Raw genomic sequence first — 24,454 nt, 5'->3', positions numbered from 1 at the left:
TCAGCTGCAGACAGGTCTTTAATAAGTGCTCTCTGATGGCAGCCTGGTCCTAAGGCTGTTACTAACAGATGCGGTCTTCCCTGCGGTAGCCATTCATCCCGGATCACTCCTCCATCTGCTCTTGCGCGAGAAAGGCAGACCGTGGGAAGCCGACCCTCCAACACCTCTGACCTTCTGCCGGATCAGGCTGGAAGCTTACAAGAGACAGTGGGATGCTGGGAAACACTAGGCTGAAACCTCCTTTCTACTGCGTCTGCCTCACCACAGTGGCTACGAAAGGCTGAGTCAGCTTGACTGGGGTGTGGGTGTGGCGGGTGTCTTCAAGGGCCTTCTAGCTTTGAACTCAGCAGCTCCAGCTTTCAGCCTGGATGCCTGGGTGTGGTCCTGCAGGCCCGATGCTCAGGAGGCTGAATGCGTGGCCTCATTGTTTCTTGATGACCTTAAGAAGTCTAAGGGGTGTTCTGACTTCAATTAGGTGAAAGCCCTGCAAGGCAGGCTGTATCACTTGTAACCATACTGTCATCCCAGCCCATACCTCCACAGCCCCTTCCATCTCCAAAAAGGACTTGATCCAGGGCCTAGAGTAGGGCCCACCTCTCTCAGCCTCTTTATAAGGGAAATGAGATCTTAAAAACAGACCCCAAGGCCTTCAAACCTAATAGTATTAGAAGCGTGCCTATAGGGACATTGCTTTAATCTCCTCATTAAAAAATTTTTTTTTGTTTATTTGGCTGCACTGGGTCTTAGTTGCAGCATGCGGGCTCCTTTAGTTGTGGCATGCATGTGGGATCTAGTTCCCTGACCCTGCATTGAGAGCATGGAGACTTAACCACTGGACCACCAGGGAAGTCCCTCTTCTCACTTTTATTTGAAGAATTGCAGGCTTAATTAGGCAGAGACTTGCCCCAGATCACCCAGCCTGTGTGGGGCAGTGCGGGGCCAGACCTAGTGGGCTGTGCTGCCCACTCCCCAGTCCCCTGGGCTGCAGGCAAACACAAGGAGGAAAGTCGTGGTCCTCCCCAGGCAGAAGGCTTCTGAGGGTGAGAGGTGGTGTTGCCGGTGTAGAGCAGAGTGGGGCATAGACGAAACAGCCGGTGCCAGCTGCATGGCGGAATCAAAGGGTGATGCTGAGCACCGGGGAGGAAGAGAGAGTTTCATCTGACGGTGAGAGAAATGAGGCCAGCAGTCAATCTTGCTCCGAGGGCAAGATCTTAAACCCAGATGTTTAGAGGTCTACAGAGCTGCACTCAGGCTCAAGTGGCCTGTCCTGCCTGACACGGCTCATCCTGAGCTGGAGCTCCTCCAGACAGGCTGTGGGGCACCCCCTCCCCCAGAAGCTGCCCTTTCACCTTGGTGGCTAGGTAGGCTCCTGATCCTCCTTCCAGGAGCACTCCAGGCTCCCTTGTCCCAGAGAAGCCGAGGCTGAGGCAGCTGAGCTTGGGGCCTCCTCCTCTGTAGTTCCCTGATGACTCATCCGGCAGCCTATCAGGCAGAGAGAGGAACAAGGCGGCCTGAGAAGCTAACCCAGCAGCTGGCAGCTGAATCTGTGAAGGGCACGGGGAAAACAGGGCTGACCCTCACCTCCCAGGGGCACGAAATCTCGGCCCGGGAGCTGTACAGCTTCTCCTGTGTCTGGCTTTCCTGTGCCACATGACCATGACTCAGACCCTCACCGACAGTCTCCAAGTTCAAGAGGCTATTTTCAGGACACTTTGGCCTGACAGCAGCTCTCCGACACATACACACGCTTGCTTCCTCACTCTTCCCCACTTCTACATGGGTTCTGATCTACAAAAAATGGGGTTCTGCACTAAGCCTGGGGCTGCTGATTGGGTGGCCTGCCCAGCTCTGGGCTTCGGTCCCTGGCTCGTTGCCCCAGCCCAGAGCCCCGCAGCTTTGCCCCTTCTCTCTCACTCCTGCAGCTTGTGGGAAGTGAGGACTAAGTGGGAGCCCGTTGTGTCTCTGCCTCTGAAGGCAAGTCAAAATCCTGATCCATTACTCAGCTGGACTCTCTCCACAGCTCCACTCGGGCCCCAGATACATTCTTCCCTCTGCTCTCTGTATCGGAGCCGAGGACATGAGCAGTGACAATAGCCACACCCTCTCAGCTCACCCACAAGGCTATGAAAACACAAGGGGAAAGGAAAGGGGCAGAACTCATTCAGTATTCTTTCAGGGCCTGATCCACATACACTGCCTATTCTCTCTTCTGTGGTGCCTCTATGACCCCCTGGAGGGATCCGGGGGTAGGAATGAGCGGGATGGTACCAGATTAACCCTGGGCTCAAGCTCAACTCCCTCACCAGCTAGTAAAGATATTCTGTCCAAGTTGAGGTGTTCTTAATGTGGGTTCAAGGAGGTCTGGGAGCCCTAGACACTATTTTTGTTTTTTTCCAGGGAAGAGGTCCATAGCTTTCATCATATCCTCCAAGGGTCTGACATTCCTCAGAAAGTTGCTCTAGTCTCCCCAGAAGATCAAGGCCAGGGCAAAATGCTTGCTCTGCCTCCACATTTTTACGCCGAGGGAAAGCTCACTAATGTAGTGCCTTCCTACCTGAGTGCAAGTTAGAATGACCACCTCAGATGCACTCGCCCTAGGTCTACTGAATCAGCCACTGGGCACTAGGCCCAGGATCTGTGCTTTTGACAAGTTCTCTGGATGATTCCCATGCCCAGAGGCCAGGGACTGCCATCTGACCCCCGCTCTATACTGTAAGGCTGTGCTGTCCAACATGGCAGCCACTAGCCACATGGTTATTTACATTTAAATCAATTCATTTAAAATAAAATTTAAAAGTCAGTTCCTCAGTTACACTAGCTACCGTATATGACAGGGCACAGAGAGGACATTTCCATCACTGCAGAAGGTTCTATTAGACAGTTCTCGTCTGAGGCTATGATAGCAATGCTTTCTCTGACAGCAAAATTTCTGTTCCTAGGATTCTGGGACAGGAATGGGGTTTAGACTAAATGAGTGCTTGATTAACTGGAAGGTACGAGAATAATGTTTAAAATTTTGATGACAACCTTTCTAAAATGTATCATATTTCAGTTCCCTGTTTTAGTAAGGTCAGTAAAAACACTAGATTAGGAACCACGAGATATGAGGTCAAGCCTTGGAAGCTATTTTTAAAAAGCAGCAGGACCATTTTTATTAAATGAAATCCACCTCAACCCCCACAATATAAAAGAGCAAGAAATGTGCAACTGCTACGTAATTCACATTAGAAACAGCTGCTCTGCTGAAGAAGGTGGGCAAGGGCCACACATACTCAGCTTCCCTTCATCCACCACAGACCTCCCCAGAATCCTAGGTCTCCAAGAAAAAGAGTCTGAAAACTAGTGGCCTAGGAAACCTTTTGAGGTTCCTTCTAGTTTCCCAAATGCCACTGATTTGTCAGGATTATTTGAGGGCTGGATGACTCCAATTCAGAATGATAATTGTCAATATCTACTAAGCACGGCCATTATTAATGTCAATTTCAGATGTGAAAACGGAGGCTTTAGAGAAGTTCAGTAGCCTGTCAGAACAGTCACACAGGGACAAGTTGCAGAAGTGGGGCTGAACGTGCACTGCTGCCTCCCCAGCCTTCATGCTAAACCTTGAGCAGGCCACTGAGTTTCTTCTCATAGCTTCTTCAGAGCTGCATTGAGGGCTGAAGGAGGTAGAGTACATGAAATGCCAATCACCTTGCCTGGCCAACAGAAGCTCATAAACGCCCTCACTGAGACAATGGGACTTCTTTGTTTCAGCATCATACAGCCAAGGTGTCAAGCCTTACCTAAGGCACTCAACACCTTCAGCCCTGATTCTCTGTATATCAAAGAGAAATATAGGGCCATCTTGAAAATGTCCACTGAGGGGCCAGGGCAGACCAGGGCAAATCCCTCTCATGATATTTCATCTGGAAATAAAAACTTGTCCTTCTCTGAATGCCCAGAGGGGACAAATAACAGAAGTAGAGGAACTCAACTTCCTTAATAAGATACTAGTTGAAAACCAATCTCATTCTGACGCTTCCTCTTTTAAGCCTTCAGCTTGCCCGGCTACTAGGCCACATTGGGCCAGCCTCTGCCTATCAAGAACAAGGGGTGTGCAGGAAGGGGAACCAAGGGCAAGCGCTGGGCAGAGTAACCTGGCCAGGCAAAACGGCTATCTGGCCAGGCAGACCCAGAGATCCCCATGTGTTCTCAATCCCAGCTCCCTTTTCTGCCCTGCCTATCCTCCCCAAGCCCCTACCCTCAGCCTCTGTTCCAGCCACACTGCTCCTTTCACTTCCCTGAGCAGGGCAGCAACGGGTGAGCCTGATTCTTTTCCTCTGCTCATCTCGTTCCCTGTAAAGAGTGTCTTCTTCCTTTATTACTATCTGTCCAGATCTCACCTATCCTTTATAACCTATCTCCTCAATGAAACCGTTTCCGGTAGGCTCCCGCATCCACCCAACAGGTATTAAATGACAGTCTCCTAAGTGCCAGGGACTGTCACAGTCACTACCATTCATTAAACATCTTCTGTGTGTTGGGCATGTGCTAGGGGCTTTATCCATGTTATTGATGAACCTCACAGCAACACTGCAAGGTTGGTAATATTTTTACAGATGAAGAAACTAAGGCTCTGAGAGGTAAACTGCCTGCAGAAACTAATAAGGCCCAATTTATACAACTAGAGCATCTAACATGGGGTTAGGGCTAAAGGCAGGACACTCCTGGCCCTTTCCCCTGGGACCCAAGGATCCTTAGTTCCTTTCTAGGATAAAAGTTGTTGGCAAGGGTACCTGGAACTTCGGGAACTGAGCAATATTACTACCCATGTGCACATTACTACCCCTATTTTACCCGCAGGATCTGCCCACTGTTGGTAATAATTTCTTAGCCTGTGTAGGCAGGAAGGACAAGAACTAAAAATGAGGGGTCTCATCAGTAAGGGCTGGATCACCAATAAATTGGTCAGACTTCTAGTGGAGTTACTCCAGTACGTGTTCCTGGGATGTTACCAGTTTTCACTTGATTAGTTTTAACAGGTCATTTCATTTTCTTAATACAATTAAAAAAAAATCCACACAATACACAAACACAGCAACAAGAGTTCCAGGAAAGATGGTACTATCTTCAGGGAAAGAAGCACTGAAGGCTGTGCTTTGGCAAGCAGAAAAGTAAACCAGAGAAGAAATGGGATGCAAGAAACAATGGTAGGCATTGGGATCGATAGGATATGTTGGTCAATTTAATTAACAATTGAATGTAAAAAAAATTAATTTCACCCTGAGAAAAACATAATTCAAAAAGAGACATGTACAACAATGTTCACTGCAGCACTATTTACAATAGCCTAGACATGGAACCAACCTAAATGTCCACTGACAGATGAATGCATAAAGAAGATGTGGCACATATATACAATGGAATATTACTCAGCCATAAAAAGGAACGAAATTGAGTTATTTGTAGTGAGGTGGATGGACCTAGAGTCTGTCACACAGAGTGAAGTTAGTCAGAAAGAGAAAAACAAATACCATATGCTAACGCATATATGTGGAGTCTAAAAAAAAAAGGAAAATGGTGATGAACTGATGAACCTAGTTGCAGGGCAGGAATAAAGATGTAGACATAGAGAATGGACCTGAGGACAGGGCGTGGAAGGGGGAAGCTGGAGCGAAGTGAGAATAGCATCAACATATATACACGGCCAAATGTAAAATAGTTAGCTAGTGGGAAGCAGCAGCACAGCACAGGGAGATAAGTTTGGTGCTTTGCAATGACCTAGAGGGGTGGGATAGGGAGGATGGGAGGGAGGCTCAAGAGGGAGGGGATATGGGGACATATGTATGCATATGGCTGATCCACTTTGGTGTAAAACAGAAACTAACACAGTATTGTGAAGCAATTATACTCCAATAAAGATCTATTAAAAAAAAAGAATTTAATCTACATAAGCACATATGGTCTACATTAAAAAAATTATTTTATAATGTAAAAGAGAAACAGAAATAACTTGCTCATTTTACCACTAAAAACAAAAACTACATTTGATAGCCATGAACATTTCGCCAAATAGAAAATGTCCAAGAACAGATAGATGAAACAAACAAATCAATGGAAAGTATTTCTCAAACAGACTAAAATTATATGTGATTAAATGAGGAAACTTTTAGATTGAACAATATGAAGTCATCATTTTTATAAGTCAAAAATAGTAAACAATCCAGTAGTTTTATATTTTTCTATCAAATATATAGGATGGTTTCTACATTATACAAGCCTTTGGGAAAATAGCAAAAATAAAGAAATTTTAAAATCTCAAAAAAAAATTAGTTTAGGGCTTCCCTGGTGGCGCAGTGGTTGAGAGTCCGCCTGCCGATGCAGGGGACACGGGTTCGTGCCCCGGTCCGGGAAGATCCCACATGCCGCGGAGCAGCTGGGCCCGTGAGCCATGGCCACTGAGCCTGTGCGTCCGGAGCCTGTGCTCCGCAATGGGAGAGGCCACAACAGTGAGAGGCCCGCGTACCGCAAAAAAAAAAAAAAAAAAAAAAAAAAAAATTAGTTTAAAGCGCTTTAAAACATTAAGTTTTCAAGTCAGACAATCAGGATTTTAAAAGATCCCTCTAGATGCTAACTAAAAGAGACAAAACAAAATTATACAGAAAGATTGAGAACAAAGGATGCAAAGAGATATGCCAGGACAATACTAACCAAAAACATTTAATGTTAATATCAGACCAAATACTTAAGACAAAAAGATATAACAATCACTTATATGCATGCAACAAGGAGCCTCTAAATCCAGAGACTTGTGGCAGGTTGAGGCTTTCTGGATGAGTAAGGTCTTGCCTTCGGAGTGTCCTGTCACACTGCAGAGAACTGCAGGATCTTATAACACAGAATTCTTTGAACATGTATTGGTCTGCTGGGTATAGGGGCTTTGCTGAGCACTGGGTGTACGCTGAGGGAGAAGATGCAGCAGCCCATTGAAGAGCTTACAGTCTACTGGGGAAAGAGACAAGTAGTCTCTTACCACACAGAGATGCAATGACAGCACAGACACATAGCAGATGCAGTGGGAACACATGGAGGGACAGCTAGCCCAGCCTGGTGGGGATCAGAAAAGGCTTCTTAAAGCAGGTGACACCTGGGCTGAGTCTCAAGGGGTGAGTGAGAAGTTCCCAAGAAAAAAGGAGAGGGTATTCCAAGTAGAGGGGATGGCAAAAGTTAAGGAACAGGGGTGAATCTATGTAGGAATCACAAACAGCTTGAAGTTGTTGGTGAGCAAAGCTTGTTGAGAGCTGCAGGAGATGAGGTTGCCTGTGGAGTTCAGGTACCAGATCATGGAATTGTGCTTGGTCCTGATACACCCCCAGGGGTGAAATTCTCAGAAGAGCGAGAGGCGTCTAATTCAGGGGCAGAGTTCTAGATGGAGGAACCTACAGCGTAAGGACAGATGGTGGATGCTGGGCATTAAATGAAAATCCTGCCATTGGGACAGAACTCTCCACCACCTGCCCAGCCTGGGCTGATAAAATCACAAGTTACAGGCCTCTGGAAGGCTTGCTAATTTCCCCTTCGGCAGAGAAAGGGAGTGAGCACTGGGACCTAGAAACAGACATCGGAAGAAGGAGCACCCTGAGTGAAACGCAGCTGGAGGAATCTCAACACCTGCCTCCTCGCCAGCTTGAGGCCTGCTTCCCAGGAGAGCAAGTTCTGCATAAGCATTTCCCATTAAAGAGGATATGAAATGTGAATGTAATACATTAATCATTAAAATCTTACAGGTCAGTTATAAAAAAGAAACCTGTCACGCCCACAAAACTCAATCTCACTGCCAGTTCCATAGGTCAAACTGCCAGGTAGATGAAATGTATGGAATAAAATTTATGACCATCCCTAATTCCCACCACACATCAAGGGTAACCAGCTCTGTCTGTCATACAGAGTGAAGTAAGTCAGAAAGAGAAAAACAAATATCATATGCTAACACATATATATGGAATCTAAAAAAAAAAATGGGGCTTCCCTGGTGGCGCAGTGGTTGAGAGTCCGCCTGCCGATGCAGGGGACACGGGTTCGTGCCCCGGTCCGGGAGGATCCCACATGCCGCGGAGTGGCTGGGCCCGTGAGCCATGGCCGCTGAGCCTGCGCGTCCGGAGCCTGTGCTCCGCAACGGGAGAGGCCACAACAGTGAGAGGCCCGCGTACCACAAAAAAAAAAAAAAAAAAAAAAAATGGTTCTGATGAACTTAGGGGCAGGACAGGGATAAAGACGCAGATGTAGAGAATGGACTTGAGGACACGGGGAGGGGGAAGGGTAAGCTGGGACGAAGTGAGAGAGTGGCATGGACATATATACACTACCAAATGTAAAACAGATAGCTAGTGGGAAGCAGCCGCACAGCACAGGGAGATCAGCTCGATGCTCTGTGACCATCTAGAGGGGTGGGATAGGGAGGGTGGGAGGGAGACGCAAGAGGGAGGAGATATGGGGATACATGTATATGTATAGCTGATTCACTTTGTTATACAGCAGAAACTAACACAACATTGTAAAGCAATTATACTCCAATAAAGACATTAAAAAAAAAAAGGTTAACCAGCCCCACATGTGCAGGAACACCGCTGTCTACAGGCCCTTTCAAATGTTTAAGACACGAAGTCACCTCACTATTCTATTAGCACAGGCCTTACCCACTTCCAGCTTCTCCCTGACCCCTCCCATCTCACAATGAGGCCACGCTAATCTTAAATCATGATGTCCTTAAGATAACCTCAAGCTCAAAGACATCTGTTGGCTGTGCACTGCTTATGGGTCTGGTCCCAACTCTGTGGTCCATAATCTGTCTTACCACTGTTTCCCTAAACACAGGGTTTGGCTCTGGCCAGTCTGATCTCTCAACACCCCGCTGGCTACTCAGATCTACAGGTCTCCGTGTGTGCTTCGTCCTCGTGTGGGCCGTGCTGCACATCCTGCTTGTCCTTCCCAGGCGAAGCTCAGGCCTTCCACCTCCAGGAAGTCCCCGCTGATAGCACCTGGTCTCCTTACTCTCCTCACCCTCACTCCCTTTACTCGTTAAATAAAATAATGTAGGTGAAAGAGCTCTAAATGTGATAAATCATCATACGCCAAGGGAAGGCAGCCATTTCTTGTGCGCACAACTCCATAATTGCAATCCAGGAGGTATGGAGCAGATAGAAATATGGGAAAAGATGTACAAAGACGTTCAGTGTATTTTTATAATAGTAAAACACTGAAACAAAAATGTCTAATTACACGGGGAGGATAATTATTAAATAAGTCATAGTACATCCATTAAAAATGCTTACAAATAATATTTAACTATATGGAAAAATGCTTATGGGATACAAAGTTAACAGAAAAAGGATACAGAATTATATCTAAGGTATGATCCCACCTAGCATGTGTCTGTATATTTTATCAACATTTATAAAAATGCAGACACCTAGCACAGACATGCAGCAATGGTTCTCCCTTGGTGGTGGTAATATTCTTTATACTTTTCTAATTTTTCCACATTTTTTACAGTGAGGAAGTACTACTTTTCCCAGTCTTCATTTTTCAACAGATGTTTCCAAATGGTAAAAATAAAATACAGAAAGGATAAACAATGAGAAATATAAGTCCCTCCCACCACTCCCTCATTCTTCTGAGGGGATCCCCATTACCAGTTTCTTACATATCCCTCCAGAGATGTTCTCTGCGAGGTATTACTTTTACAGTGAAAACAAGCTATAACTAAAATAAGGTCTCTTGGTATGGGATGAGAACTTAGGAGGCGTCTGGTCCACATCTGTGACTGGGGCTTCATAAATACGTGACGACTGCTTCCTCACCCCGCACACACACACCACACACACAGGAAACCTTGCCAGAAACTTGGGGGCTGTTCAGTGAGTTCTGGCAGCAGGGCCGCTAAAACAGAAGCTGGAGATGGGTAAGCTTGTCCCTCCTGGTTTTGGTTTTCTTTTCACTCTCTTTCTAGTTTTCCCTGGGGGACTGTGAGTTTCATCCGTTGGGACTCAAGAAGCAGGAAGGTGCTCAGCGATCGCTGTGCCAGCCGTCCTCAACTCTGATGGCCAGTGCTTCCCTGCTTTTACTTTATAACCATCCAATGACAAGTGTATGCAGCGGTGAAGATGTTGGGTAAGACATGCTCGTGGGCACAAGTGGCCCCGTAAAGAGTGGGAAACAGCAGAACTGGACCTGAGAGAAAACCACTGGCCCCTCGGTGGCTGCTGATGTCAAGGGGTAGGATCTGAGGGCTGGTCCCAACCTGGGGAACCTGAAAGAGGCAAGGGTTTCAGGCTAGTATATCTGACACTGCTTCCTTGTATATCTGACACTGCTCTTTCTTTTAAAAAAAAAGAAAAAAAATTATTTTGTTTTCAAGTACAAATATAATACTTGTTCATTATAAAAAATTAAACAATACAAAAAGTGTATATATTAAAAAAAAATCCCTGCACCATTCCCTTCTCCCTGCAATGTTAGAAACAGGTTTGGTGTAAACCCCTCTAGTTCCATTACTGTACCTATACGAACATAGAGTTTGGGACTTTTTTTTTTTTTTTTTTTTGCGGTACGCGCGGGCCTCTCACTGTTGTGGCCTCTCCCGTTGCGGAGCACAGGCTCTGGATGCGCAGGCTCAGCGGCCATGGCTCACGGGCCCAGCCGCTCCGCTGCATGTGGGATCTTCCCGGACCAGGGCACGAACCCGCGTCCCCTGCATCGGCAGGCGGACTCTCAACCACTGCGCCACCAGGGAAGCCCTGGGACCATTTTTAAAATAAACATAGGATTATACATACATAATATTCTATACGGTGCTTCTTTCACTTAACAATGAATTATGAATACTGTTCCATTTCAGTGTATGTAGATCTATCTCATTCTTTTTAATGGTTCCATAAGATTTTATGGTACAGATGTACTATCATTTTCTCACTTTTTCTTCTATGGGTGGATTTTCAAATTGTTTCCATTTTTTATTCTTGTAAGTAATATTGCAAAACAACACCTTTATTCACTTCTTTGTGCGCTTTTCTTTCTTTTTTTTTTTCAGCCGTGCCGCACAGCTTGCGGCTTGTGGGATCTTAGTTCCCTGACCAGGGACTGAACCCATGCCCTCGGCAGTGAAAATGCAGAGTCCTAAACACTGGACCACCAGGGAATTCCCTCTTTGTGCACTCTTACAAGTAACTCTAGGTGGTAAATTGCTGGGATCAGAATTCCTGGGTAACCCTTTTCTTAGTGGGTTAGTGGCCCTTTCTTCTCTCCTGTTTCTATGTGTCAGGGAAGTAGGCAGCATCCATCACTTAAGCACAGGTGGTTACCAAACACTACACTAGTTATTTGCTAGAAAGACTATCCTTGCCCTCAAGGTGCTTATCTAGTCGGTGCAAATGGGTGGATGGATAAATAGATGATCAAGGAATCTCAAAATGACCTTGAGATCAGAAGGGCCCTGGACGTCATTTATTCCAACATAGCACTCAATGATCCTGAGGGATGGCCATCCAGCTACTTAACAGGATGGTCTTGCCATCAAAAGATCTGAGTTTGGGGGCTTCCCTGGTGGCGCAGTGGTTGAGAGTCCGCCTGCCGATGCAGGGGACGCGGGTTCGTGCCCCGGTCCGGGAGGATCCCACATGCCGCGGAGCGGCTAGGCCCGTGAGCCATGGCCGCTGAGCCTGTGCGTCCGGAGCCTGTGCTCCGCAACGGGAGAGGCCACAACAGTGAGAGGCCCACGTACAGCAAAAAAAGGAAAAAAAAAAGATCTGAGTTTGAATCTGGTGTATAACCATGGGCAGATAACTTAATCTGAGACTCAGGTATCTCATCTGTTAAATAAGGATCCTCAAACGTACATAACAGGATTTTACAGGACAATTAAACACAAGAAACAATGTTTAAATGCCCAGCAGGGTGCCTGGCACACAGGGGATGCTCTAGAAACATTAGCAGAACCTCCAGTGAGAGGGAAGCTGTTACAAGATGAGCAGTCCTTTCCGGGACTGGAAGTGCCAGTTGTTTGACAGTCCTCGCCTGTGCAGAGTTGAAACCACCAGCCAGCAGCCCTAGCGTTAGAAGGAAAGTCTGGAACGGGCACAGTCAAAGGAGGAGGGGAGCATCCCAAGAGCAGGGAGGCAGGAGCGGCCAGCAGGAAAAGGACCACCCATGACAGGGGTGTTGTTTGTTTGTTTGGGTTTTTTTTGGCTTCGCCTTGCATGCGGGATCTTAGTTCCCTGACCAGGGCTTGAACCTGTGTCCCCTGCAGTGGAAGCACAGAGCCCTAACCACTGGACTGCCAGGGAATTCCTGAGGGGGTTGTTCTTTGAAGAGCATTCTGCACACGCCATCCAGTCTCTCTCTCCTGGCAGTGCCTCAGCTCTGAATGGACTCAAGAGTGACCCACCAGTGCACAATTAACAAGGACCCAGAACTCCTCGGCACCTAGAGCCGAAATCAGTTGTCCTGTGGACATCTTTGGGTGTTTTCAACAACCTGCTGCTATATGTATACACAGAATTACATGCCGGTTGTCAATAATAATAAAAATAATAATGATGGCTATTATTGTTTGCTATGTATTAGGTACATTAGGCAATGCTTGCTATGTATTACATGTGTATTACTTCTTGAATCCTCACAATAACTCTAGTATCATTCCCCTTAGATGGAGGAATAAATTGAGGCTCAGTAGGTCAAGTAATTTTCCCATGGTCACACTGCAAGGAAGTGGCAGAAAAGCAGGATTTGCATGTGGGACTCTTTTATGTCAAAGTCCATACTCTTAACCATGACAGTGAATCCACTTTCAAACGATTCAAGCTTTAAAAATTGGGACCCAAATGCAGAAGCTGCCACAAGCCAAAGGTTTGTTAATGAGAAACCCAGGGACTGACCCAGGAGGAAGCATCTCAGTTAGGAAGCATAAACACAGCCAGCCTCTGTTTTGGAAAAAGCAACTTTAAAATGGCAATGGGGATCAGAGACTCCAAGCATGTGGCAGGCCTGTGTTCCTTAGCCCACCCATGCCCAGCACAGCTGGACGCATCCCAGGGACCAACAGTATGAAAACGTTCAAATTCACCATTCATTTTATATATAAAGCCTGGCTCCAGGCTTCTTGAGCCTATTTTACTGTTTTTTGTTTTTGTTTTTAATAGCAAAGCCTCAAGCATCAGTTACTAAATTCATAAACACGGTTATTACTTTGTCTCCAGGCCCTGATATAGGGTATTGTATACACTTTAAAAGTAAAGTATTACAACGACATTTTCAATTCAACTTTCAAATCCTTTGCATGAGGAGAGCCAACAGTATATAGAAAAGATGCCACTGGGGCATCACTGATCCACAGAGGCAGTTACGCAGGAGAATGGGGGGCGGGGTAGTATTGAGAAAAACCTCAACCACTTCATTTTCTACAATACACAGCAAGGAATTTTTAATGTATGTTATATACAAAAGTTTCACAGGATCACTGAAATCTGTAGGTTGGGGTATTTTGTGTAACTGAATATTCTGATTAAGTGGGGGCTGCAGCATGTACCGCTCAATAACGATCAGTTTCCAAAGACTATAGTGCAGTTAACACTGCCCTCAACACTAAAATCGTGCCAAACACAACCAGCTTTCTTTGATGAGTCAAAATGTACTTCTGGATCTTGCCAAGTCTTGAGGTCATCATTGCAAGCAAGGTCTGCTTGTGAAAAACTTTTCCTTATTTAACTTTTCGGATTGGATTCTGAGCAAGGAGCAGTTCCCTGGGCTATAGTCAATCCTGCTGCAACACAACCACTTCCCTCCTCTGTTGGTTGGTAACGCTGCTTTTCACAGGTGGGACTGGCTTCAAGCAGGGTCTACCTGTTTTCGGAGATGGAGAAAGACGGGCTCAGCCTCTTTGGAAGGGAAGAGGCTTCAAGTTCATTGTAGTTATTAGTGACAGGTCCTGAAATTGAGGAACTAGTTTGAGGAACTTCAGAATAAACAAGAAACCCAAACAACTTGGCTTTCCACAGAAGGCTTCCAACATATAGGGGTAAATGGAAGGAAGTACACAGTCCAGCTCTGCCCTTTAGCAGTGGCACCCTGATCATGGCCTCGTTTCAGATGCTGCCCTACACATCCTTTGACAGACTGGCCTGAGTGAGCAGCTTGAGGACATGTCCCTTTCAACACAGGGTCACATTCTTGTCCTCCCCCAGGAAGGGAGGAAAAGGTTTGGGACCTGTGGTATGACAGGGAATGTTCGCAGATGATCTCTGAAAGGCAGACTCTTTATTTATATTTTTATTATTATTTTTAAAAAGTTTTATTTTTGGCTGCGCTGGGTCTTCATTGCTGTGTGTGGGCTTTCTCTAGTCGTGGTGAGCGGGGGCTACTCTTCGTTGCGGTGGGCGGGCTTCTCATTGCGGTGGCTTCTCTTGTTGCGGAGCACGGGCTCTAGGCGTGCGGGCTTCAGTAGTTGTGGCACGTGGGCTCAGTAGTTGTGGCACGTGGGCTCTGTAGTTGTGGCTCGTGGGCTCTAGAGCGCAGGCTCAGTAGTTGTGGTGCATGGGCTTAGTTGCTCCGCGGCATGTGGGATCTTCCCGGACTAGGGCTCGAACCCGTGTCTCCTGCATTGGCAGGAGGATTCTTAACCACTGTGCCACCAGGGAAGTACCTCCATTTCTAATCTTAATTGGCAATAGCATCCTCATTTGAGGCTGGCAAAGCCCCCTTCCTCCCAAGCCTCCCACCTATCCCTAGTATTGACCAGGACTAATTCCGTTCTGATAAAAGGAAATGTCGCAGTCAGCAGAAGGTGGGTGGTGGATCTCAGATACAACAGCTCTTTGCACTTATGGGGGCCACCATCTAGATGTAACATCAAGCTTTGCCCACAAGAAAGAGCCTCTTCACTGAGAGGAGCTGGACGGATCCCGAGGGAATGATGCCCAACTATTCTGGGTCTTCTGGCTACCTGCACACCACAGGTAACACAACAGGAGAAAGATGCAGAGGAGCTTCTTGGTGCCCAGTGGGTTTGTAGCCTCACAATCAATCATTCATAGCTACTAAAGACCCACTTTGGGTACGATACTGCCTGGTGAGGTAGGACAGTGACCTACAGGTGTAGGCAACCTTTGAGACTTCCGGGTAACCCTGCCCAGAATTGTATTTTCTTATCAACCTTCACCTCCTTTTGGTTACACGAACCTCATGGTACAAGAGAGTGTCAAATAGATTTCCGTTTACTTTTTCTTAGACTCAGAGCAGCTGCCGCTTTGGCTCCACCCTCCCCAGGTTTGGCAAAGCTTGAAGAAAGGCCGGGAGTGATGGGATTGGGTGTGGATATATAGAAGCTAGTTAAAAAATACAATTCCTACTCCAGGAGTAGTTCTTTTGTTCAAGGAGCAGCACAGCACAATGCAAAGAGCCTGGACTTTAGTTCAGATTCTGCAATTAACTAGCAGTGTGGCCTTGGGCAACTCAGCTTCTTGGGGTCACCATTTTCTCGTTTGTAAAACAGAGCACACAAACGGTTATGATCATTTCCAGGCTATAACTCAAAGAGCTCTTTCTTGACAGAGTGGTTCAGGCCTAAGGTCACTTAGCCATGCCCACCCAAAGTGACTGCTGGCTAGTCCAGATGGATGAGGTGTGGGTAGGGGGGCCTGGAGGGGAGCCTGCAACAGGTAAAGGAAACAAGGTAATACTAGCTCTTCCCTGTGGCTTCAGTGAAGTCAAGCCCACCTGGTGGGGTGATCTGGACATTGCTTAGAGAGGTCCTTGACCCTCAGCAGTCAAGTTCAACACCAACTGCACTGGTCTAGAACACAGAGTCCGAACAAACTCTTTGCCTTGAAGGATACCTGGTCACGGCTTTAGTGGTAAGAGGGTCAGAAGGCACAGCACCCAGAAACCAGGTGGAAGAGATGGCTCAGGAGTTCCCTCTGCCGCTTCTTTCTTTCTTTTCTTTTCTTTTTTTTTTTGAGGTACGCGGGCCTCTCACTGTTGTGGCCTCTCCCGTTGAGGAGCACAGGCTCCGGACGCACAGGCTCAGCGGCCATGGCTCAAGGGCCCAGCCGCTCCGCGGCATGTGGGATCTTCCCGGACCGGGGCACGAACCCGTGTCCCCTGCATCGGCAGGCGGACTCTCAACCACTGCGCCACCACGGAAGCCCTCTTTCTTTTCTTTTTAAATAAATATATTTATTTTATTTTTGGCTGTGTTGGGTCTTCATTGCTGCGCGTAGGCTTTTCTCTAGTTGTGGTGAGTGGGGGCTACTCTTCGTTGTGGTGCGCGGGGCTTCTCATTGCAGTGGCTTCTCTTGTTGCGGAGCACGGGCTTTAGGCGTGTGGGCTTCAGTAGTTGTGGCACATGGGCTCAGTAGTTGTGGCTCGCAGACTCTAGAGCACAGGCTCAGTAGTTGTGGCACACGGGCTTAGTTGCTCCGTGGCACGTGGGATCTTCCCAGACCAGGGCTCGAACCCGTGTTCCCTGCATTGGCAGGCGGATTCTAAACCGCTGTGCCACCAGGGAAGCCCTGTGCCTTCTTTCTGAGTCCAAACACTGGCTCCAGAAGTATGGCAGGCTCAGAATTCCAAAGTCTCCTGAAAGCCAGGGTTGAATCTAGCCTTCCTAATCACTGGAACTCTTCAGAGCCTCCAACTCAGGTGGCGAAAAGGAAAGCAGGTAGAAAAGGGTTCCCCAAAAGGCCTTTTACACCAAAGTATGGTATGTATCTCTCTGCTTTTTGCCAAGGGGTTTCCCAGCTCCCTAGAGCCAAAGCTCCCCTCCTGCTTCTTTGTTGACTCTCACTGCAAGTGGGCTATTTTCCACCCTCAAGGTGGCTGGACTCAAGAGTGCAGTGACACTGCTGATCTGGGCTCTGTGCCGGGTCCACATGAGCCTCCTGCCGGGGGATCCATCTCTCTGTCAGTCCACAAGCCCTGGGAGCCTTCGGTTTGCTTCCTTACCCCTGCCTCCAAAGCCCTTGGACCGAAATGAACATGATCTTTGGCAGAGGGCTTCTCAACAAGGTCTGTTCAAGACTTCCTCTGCGACTGAGCTGGGGAATAAATCGCCTGTCACCTACACCCCTGCAAGGGTGACTCACCTTCCAGAGAAAGTGCTCTGCTCACCTAAGCAAAGCTGCCTGGAAAATGACTAAGGCGCCTATCAAATGCACCCTGTGGGGCCGACCGGTTACCGAGCTGGGCCCAGACACACTCTGCCTCTCACCTCCAGCCTGAAGTGAAGTGTGGAGCTGCCACTCCAGATCTGCTGGTTTCATTTTCATCTGAACTGAGCTCCACACGAGGCTTGACATCCGGTAATCTATTTTTTCTAAAAACTAAGTTCACTTTAGAAATGACTCTTTGGCCACGAAGGCAGCTTCCCCAAGAGAAAACAAAATGTTATTTAAAGGCAACGTCAGTCTGGTGGGAGCCTGTATTTTTGTTTTGTATTAAGAAGGGGAAAAAAAAGAATTTAAAATATAATGTGAAACTGGTTTTTTTCTTGGGTGATTTAAAGGGAAATCTGCAAGTCCCTGACTGCGGATCCAGGGCCCCCAGACTGGCAATAAGTCGACAAAGCGTAGTGAGCTGAGGCTGCCACATGGTGGTGGGAACCTTGCCCCACAGAACCCAGGTTTCCCTCCTGGTCTCCCAAACAGAGAAGAATGAGTCCTTGCTGACTTATATTCTACACAGTGTTTTCCTTTTGTTCCCCTCCAGAGTTAAGGCTAGGACTTCGCTGCACGGGGACACAGGACGGCCCTAGAGAGGCTCAGCTCTGCCTCTTGCTCAGAGTCCTGGGAGGGCTGAGGGTGGCCAAGGGTTAGGTTCGCCAACTCTGACCAGGCAGAGCCAGAGCTTTTTTAGACTCGTTTGGAGGGTGGTAAGGGCAGGAAAACCTGACAGCTTAACCCTCTAGACAGAAGAAATGTCCCCCAGGAGGTCCTGCTGAGAAAATGACTGCCCTTATCAGGCAGTGTGACCCTTCCTGACGTCATCTTACAGAAAACAGGTCTAGTCAAAGTGTTAATCGGCAACTACTAGTACTGCGATTACTACTACAACCACCATCAGCAGTTATAGCCATTGTGTCCTATGACTTATTCTGTGCCAGGCACCAAGCTCAGCACTTTACATACATTCTCTCCTTTTCTACTGAAAACAACACCACGAAGTATTTACAGACGAGGCACCCAATGCTTAGAGAAGAGAAGTGATTTGCCTGAGGTCACACAGGCAGACAGTGGCAGACCTGGACCTGACCCAACAGCCTAAACCCCCAAGTTGGATACGAAGATGCCGTGGACTTGCTCTACCGCTCCTGGCAAATCACTTGACCACTCTGCTTTAATTTCTGCATCTGTAAAATGGGGATAAGCAGACTTGCCCAGAGGATGCTCTATTCATCTTTTAGACTTTTGTTAATAATAATTATTATGGACAATCAATATCAACTAATAATTAATTGTTAACACTTATTAATTAATACTTGTTAACATAAATAGATAAATAAAGCAGCTACCCTGGTTTAGTTATATTCAAAACTGACCTGTTTTGGAAAAAAAAAAAAAAAGAAAACAACTTACCCTTTCATGAGTAAGTTAGTAGAAGAGGCAGTGAACTAGATATCAAGAAACGTGGGTTTAGCTTCTAGGCATGACACTGATTTCCTGAGTAATCTCATCCCCTTTATTTCCTTACTAGGCCTCACATTCCTGATCTTTGTCTCTGCCTCTCTTTACGGGAGTATTGTGAGAAAATACAGAAAATAGCCACTAAGTACCATTACTCTGGATGCCATACAATTTCAAGGGATTTATGTCAGGAGGATAAGAGATTAAAGGGTATAAAATAGCAAGGGAAAGGGGATCTTAGTTTTTTTTTTTTAATTCAAGTGTAGTTGATTTACAATGTGTTAATTTCTGGTGTATAGAAAAGCGATTCAGTTATACATATATATATTCTTTTTCATATTCTTTTCCATTATGGTTTATCACAGGATATTGAATATAGTTCCCTGTGCTATACAATGGGACCTTGTTGTTTATCCATTCTATATGTAATAGCTTGCATCTGCTCACCCCAAACTCCCAATCCGATCCCGCCCCCCCACCTTGGCAACCACAGGAAGGGGATCTTTTAAACTACTGATAGAGTACAAAGAAGGGTGCACAGGCTTCTGAGAAAAAGTGACTTTTCTCTGCATTGTCACTCAGGCAGTAAGACAAGGCCAGAACTGAAGACCTCAAATGCAACATACTTCAGTGTCTCGCTCAGCTCAACTGAAGTGTTCTACCGCACGATCTGCCCTATGTTTGGCCTTCCATTTCTAATCTACTGCTTTCAACATTTCAGTCAGCATCACCAAGCAAATGCAAAGCCTTCACACGTGCATCACTCTAAACGCTCACCTAGTCCTTGAAGGTGCTCAACCCCCGTTCCTTTCCCTGCTGAAGGATCTCAGGCATGCGGCGGCCAGAGAGGCTGGCTTATCCTTAAAGCTCCCTAAATCCACTGACAGGGAACTGTCCCCCTTCCCGCCAATTTCACGCTGGTGCCATCAAAAGTGCCCATAAAGCTCAGATGTTTCCAGTTTAACTGAAATACTAAAATGGGGCAAACAGGAAGCATCAGACACAACTGCGGTAGTGACTTATTAATCATGAAAGCAGAATTTTAGTTGCATTTTAACCTTTTGCCAGGAAAAAAAAAAAAACACCTCTGAGATGATGGAAGCCATTGGTACAAAAGATGCTGCCTATGTGTGTATCAAGCTGACTTACACTTTTGATTTAGGACTGAATTTGGTTTTAAGATTTCTTAATTACTTTCCCAGAAAAAAACATGTATCAGGTCAACCAACATGAATCTCTCAGCTCTTCATCAAGGCAGGCAGGCCTGTTAGGAAAGCTCATGTGCTGCCCATAGAGACAGGAAAAAAATAGGAAATTAAAAGTGACTTTGCAGGCCAAAGTGATAGGACACTCTTAAGAGGGTGCCAACAATGAGGAAAACAGCCCTGGATCGGGCTTTACCTCTTTCACGTATCTACAGGTCTCTCACCAGACCCTGGTCCGGGTGAACTGTTACCACGCACCAAACAAAATCACAACAGCTGCCTGGAGTTGGACAACCAATCAGGGCAGGCCTGCTTCTCAACATTAAGTGATATACAAACACTCCAAGCAGATCACAATGGAGTCAGTGTTCAACAGGAGAACCAAAATGAGGAACCAAACCTCCGTCTGTTGAGGCGAAATGGCCAACCAGACATTTTTGTTTAATAGATGAAGGCTCATTTGGCAGGGTCTCTGTGGTGCCGCTCCCACAAACTCTAACTGACAATACCAGGGGCGAAAAACCCCCTTCAGAGCTAACTGCTCCTTATACTCTGAAAACAGTCAGAAGGCGACCTAAAGCTTGGCGGCTTACCGCTGTCTGATTTCACAAAAGTGCTGGAACATATACCTGGGTATATATTTCTAAAATTAAAGTCAGAGACTAGTACTTTTACTTTGAGGCCTTCTGAGAAGTTCACCACACCCTTCAAAATAAACGAGGATGTCCTCAAGGTGTCTCAAAATCTCACATGTCTGGCATTGCTGCACCAAAGGAACTGACTTTGACATCACTTAAACAACAGCAAGAGTAAATCCAAACACTTTGTAAGACAAGCACCTGTTCTCTCATGTTAAAAGCATAAATACCCCAGCGAACACTTCTCCCTCTGTCCTGCATCTTAAGTCCCATAATGTGGTCCTGGTCCAGGGCAAGGAGCCTGGGAAAGACCCCAGTGGCTCAGGTTCAAGTCTTCACCCTGAGTCCTAGCTATGAGGCATTAGGCAATATCTATTTACACCCCCGCCCCCAATAAACACACACCTGCCTCAGGTGCCTCACCTCTAAAGCAGGACAATACTATCTTATCACACAGACATCTGAAGGAAAAAGGAGGTTACAGGTATGAAGATACTAAGTAAAAAACACATCACTAATGTTAAGATACTATCTCCCTCTCATCTTTCAGAAAGACCATGTTTCTAGTCAAGGGGTTTTCAACATTTTTCCTGGAATAAACTTCAGACTTCTATTTTGTATTAGGCCCCACCTCTCATCATTTAGCTTCATCTGCTTTTCAAGTTCTTAATCAAGGGACAGGTACTCACTGTCCCCCAGTTAAAAAATAATAATTTTACCATTTACAGCACTGATTTGTCTCTTTTCTCCATTCATCCCCTAGTCCACCCTTAGGACTGAGAGCAATATTTTAACTTCAATTAGGAAAAATCGGCTTTTTCTGAAGTTACCCAGCACCGAGGAGGTTCCCGGGCAGGTGGGGCTCTCTGTGCCTCACAAGTGGCCTCCTTCTGCCTGGTGCCCGGTGGCTGCAGGATGCCAGGGCCACGGTGGGCTTCCAAGATGGGATATTTTATCTGAGCCGACAGATAAAGTCCTGAGTGGAGTGGACAGAAGAACTACAGAGGGGTCAGGGAGAGAAAGAGGATATGCTGCGAGTAGCCTGCACTGCCCCGCTGGGTGGCAAGGGCAGGTTCTGCCTCTTCTCCCAGGCTCGGGGTGTGACCCCAGAACTTCCCAGGAAAGGCCTGAGGTTTTCACTGCCCGGACAGGTGGTAGGGCTCACGGACCCGGCGCACCTGGGCGTTAGGCACCTTCCGCCCGGTGCCGAGGTGAGCCCTCATCCTGGGGGGCATCCAGGGAACAGAGCAGGAGGGGCAGGCCCGGCGGTGGGGCAGCTTGGCGCGGAGGAACAAGGATGTTGGAGAAGGGGAAGCAAGGCGTCCGTGCGCGCGCTTCGGCCGAGCGTGTGGCCTGCGGGTGTGCTGGTTGAGCACGGCGTGAGACCGTGGCCCCGGCAGCGTGCGTGAGGGAGCGCCGGCGGCCGGCCGCCAGGGCCGAGGGCCCGCGCGCGAGTGGGTCCCCCGGCCGCGTCGCTGACCCCCACCATTCCGGGGCGGCGGGCCAGGCCGCAGCCCGGCCCCGGGTTGAGAAGCGACCCATCCCCTCTGCCCCTCGCCCCGGGACTCGCTCAGGTCACCTACCGGCCAAGCGCCGATCTCCCCCACCAGCGAGTGTCACGCTCCGCTCGTCCACGATCTCCCGCCGCCGGTCGCCGACCGCTGCTCTCAGGGCCCACGGTCGCCCCGCCCCGCCCCGCCTCGGACCCCGCCCCCTCGCCGCCTTCCCGGCCATCCCCGGGGCCACGCCTCCGCCGGCGGCAGCAAATTTGCCTCGCTTCGCGCCTCCTTGCTTTGGCCTCACCTAGACCCTTGGCCCCGCCCACTCCTCCAATCTAACCAATGAGACAGCGCGTCCCAGCCAGTTCTGTCCTACTGCCCCAAGCAACGATTGGTTAACGAGGCCTCGTTTCCAGGAATGGGCACTATTTCCGGACAGTGTTTATAGAGAAGAGATTGCTGGGCTGACGGATCGACAGAAGGCGGAGGCGGTAGGGGTGTTGGTGTAACTACACATGCGCGCTCGGCTTCTGGCAGTCTTCAGGGTTGCTTTCTTCTGGAGGTTACGGGAAGGAAGGGTGAGCGTGCGCATGCGTGGGCCCCCCTCCCCAACCTAGGACCTGGTTACCTAGGAGACGGCGAGGCGTGCTCTCTCTCCAGGCTTTGGTTGTGTTTCCTCTTTGCTCCGGGCCGTAGCGGCTGAGGCAGGTGTGTTGGTTGTGGAGGGAGCGGGGCGGGGCAGGGGTGTGTATTTAGAAACACTTATATTGAGCACTGGCTGTGAGCCTGGTGCTGTAGAGGCTCTGAGGATAAGATAGGTTCTAGTGCCTGCCCTCGAGGAGGTTGGGGGGCTAAAGGCCTACGCAGGTCAGACCTGTGTGTTGAAACCCAGGTCTGGTGAGAGCGTGCGGCTGGCGTGGTGCAATCCCTTTCCACAGCCAGAGAAGCAACGTGGTGTGAGCGCTGCGTGAAGCATCTCCTCGCTGGGTTTACAGGTTATGGAGCCAGAAAGAAGATTAGAGCTTTACTTATTTAAAAAAAGGACGTGGAGTCTGGATATGCACCAAGGTGTCAACAATGCTTTTCTCTGAATGGTGGGTGGGGGTGGGCGTTGGGGAAGGGGTAGGGGAGGTGCTTAAGGGAGGTATGGATATTTTTTCTTTTCTAACTTTTGCTTTTCCATATTTTCCAGCGTTACCACAGTGAGCTTGTATTTTATTTATAATAAAGAAAATATTTCCACGCTTAAAAAAGTTTGCAAAATAAAAGATATGCCCCTACCTGGGCACCCCACCCCAATAAGTGGTCTACAACAGGCAGGTGTGGTAAGTGGCTCTAATGGTACGGGTAAGCAGGCCCCATTCAAGGCTGTCTGGGGAAGTAAGGATCACCCAATCTCTGGAAGTGTTGGAGCAAAGACCTGCTCAGGACCACTTTGCAGACAGTGGTTCATAGCTTGAAGTCTGTTTCTGGAGATCTGCATCCAACAGACATCTTGGTTGTCAGGGGATACGGAAGACCATTTAGGCAGAAAACTTAACCATCTAGAGGCCTCACCCACTCACTCAGGCTATAGATAAGTTTTGTTTGGCTGGCCCAATGTTTTTTTTCAATTGAATTTGAATGCCTTCGAGCAGAGCCTGCAGTTCCTCACAGCCCCAGCCCCCGTTGTCTTACACCCAACCACTTAACCTATGTCATTTGCCTGGCCACTAAAGTGTTTGCGGTCATGGTCCAGATAGAGCCCATACTTTGGAGCTGGACAGTCTCTGTTGCATAAACTGGCTCTGCTACTGACTGACGTGGGAAATGATGGGTAAGAAAGAAGCTGGGGGCCCTTAAAGCTGCTTCCAACCACAGGGTTTTCATTTCTGTGACTCAGGGAGAGGTAGAGCTTGGCCAGATGGTGGGTTACAGGTCAGTATCAGCAAGCCTGGATGCAGGGCTTGCCTCTTCCACCACCTGTTTGCCTCTGGGCACACCGCTTCTCAGGAAAGGTGTGGGCACAGGGCCAGAGTCTGCAGACATTCCCTGGCCTGCCTTTGCCTTCTCCCTCTTTCACCATTCCTTCTTTACGACACCCAGTGCCCATGTACTTTACCCAGCTTCCCTCGACACTTCTCTCGGTCCCCGCGACGACCCACCCACCCTATCAATATTATCTGTCTTTAAATCTATCCACTAACACTAATGTGTATTACTGGGAGAGAGTGAACCTGTTGACCCAAAGTTGCAACTCCCAAGAAGGAATTTCACATCAGGTTGCAGGAGAGGAACAAACCTCTACAGACTAGTGAGGACAAGATTTGGGACTCCTGGTTTCAGCTACTTTCCCCAGGCCTTTCCAAGCCCAACTGTGTGTGAGGTGAGGTAAGAAACAACATGATACTCACTGCAAGTGAGCACTGAGCACTTCTGAGCCTTGAAATGCTGGCATCTTCTGGAAGGAGAGCTTCAGGGTA

General features: G+C 47.8%; 1 protein-coding gene across 1 annotated transcript in view; it reads right to left on the bottom strand.

Moving 5' to 3' along the window:
• The window catches only part of MAP3K14 (mitogen-activated protein kinase kinase kinase 14), a 43,075-nt gene extending 20,904 nt beyond the window's left edge, over positions 1 to 22,171 (bottom strand). The window contains exon 1 of the mRNA XM_082679914.1: positions 22,077 to 22,171. The gene's annotated coding sequence lies outside the window, so the exon portion shown is untranslated. The remainder of the gene's footprint in view (positions 1 to 22,076) is intronic.
• Between the last annotated feature and the right edge of the window lie 2,283 nt (positions 22,172 to 24,454).

Source organism: Grampus griseus (assembly GCF_964374135.1).
Source record: "Grampus griseus genome assembly, chromosome: 20".
Lineage (NCBI taxonomy): Eukaryota > Metazoa > Chordata > Mammalia > Artiodactyla > Delphinidae > Grampus > Grampus griseus.
Note: the sequence above shows the minus strand (reverse complement) of the source record. Positions and strands in the feature narration are given on the sequence as shown.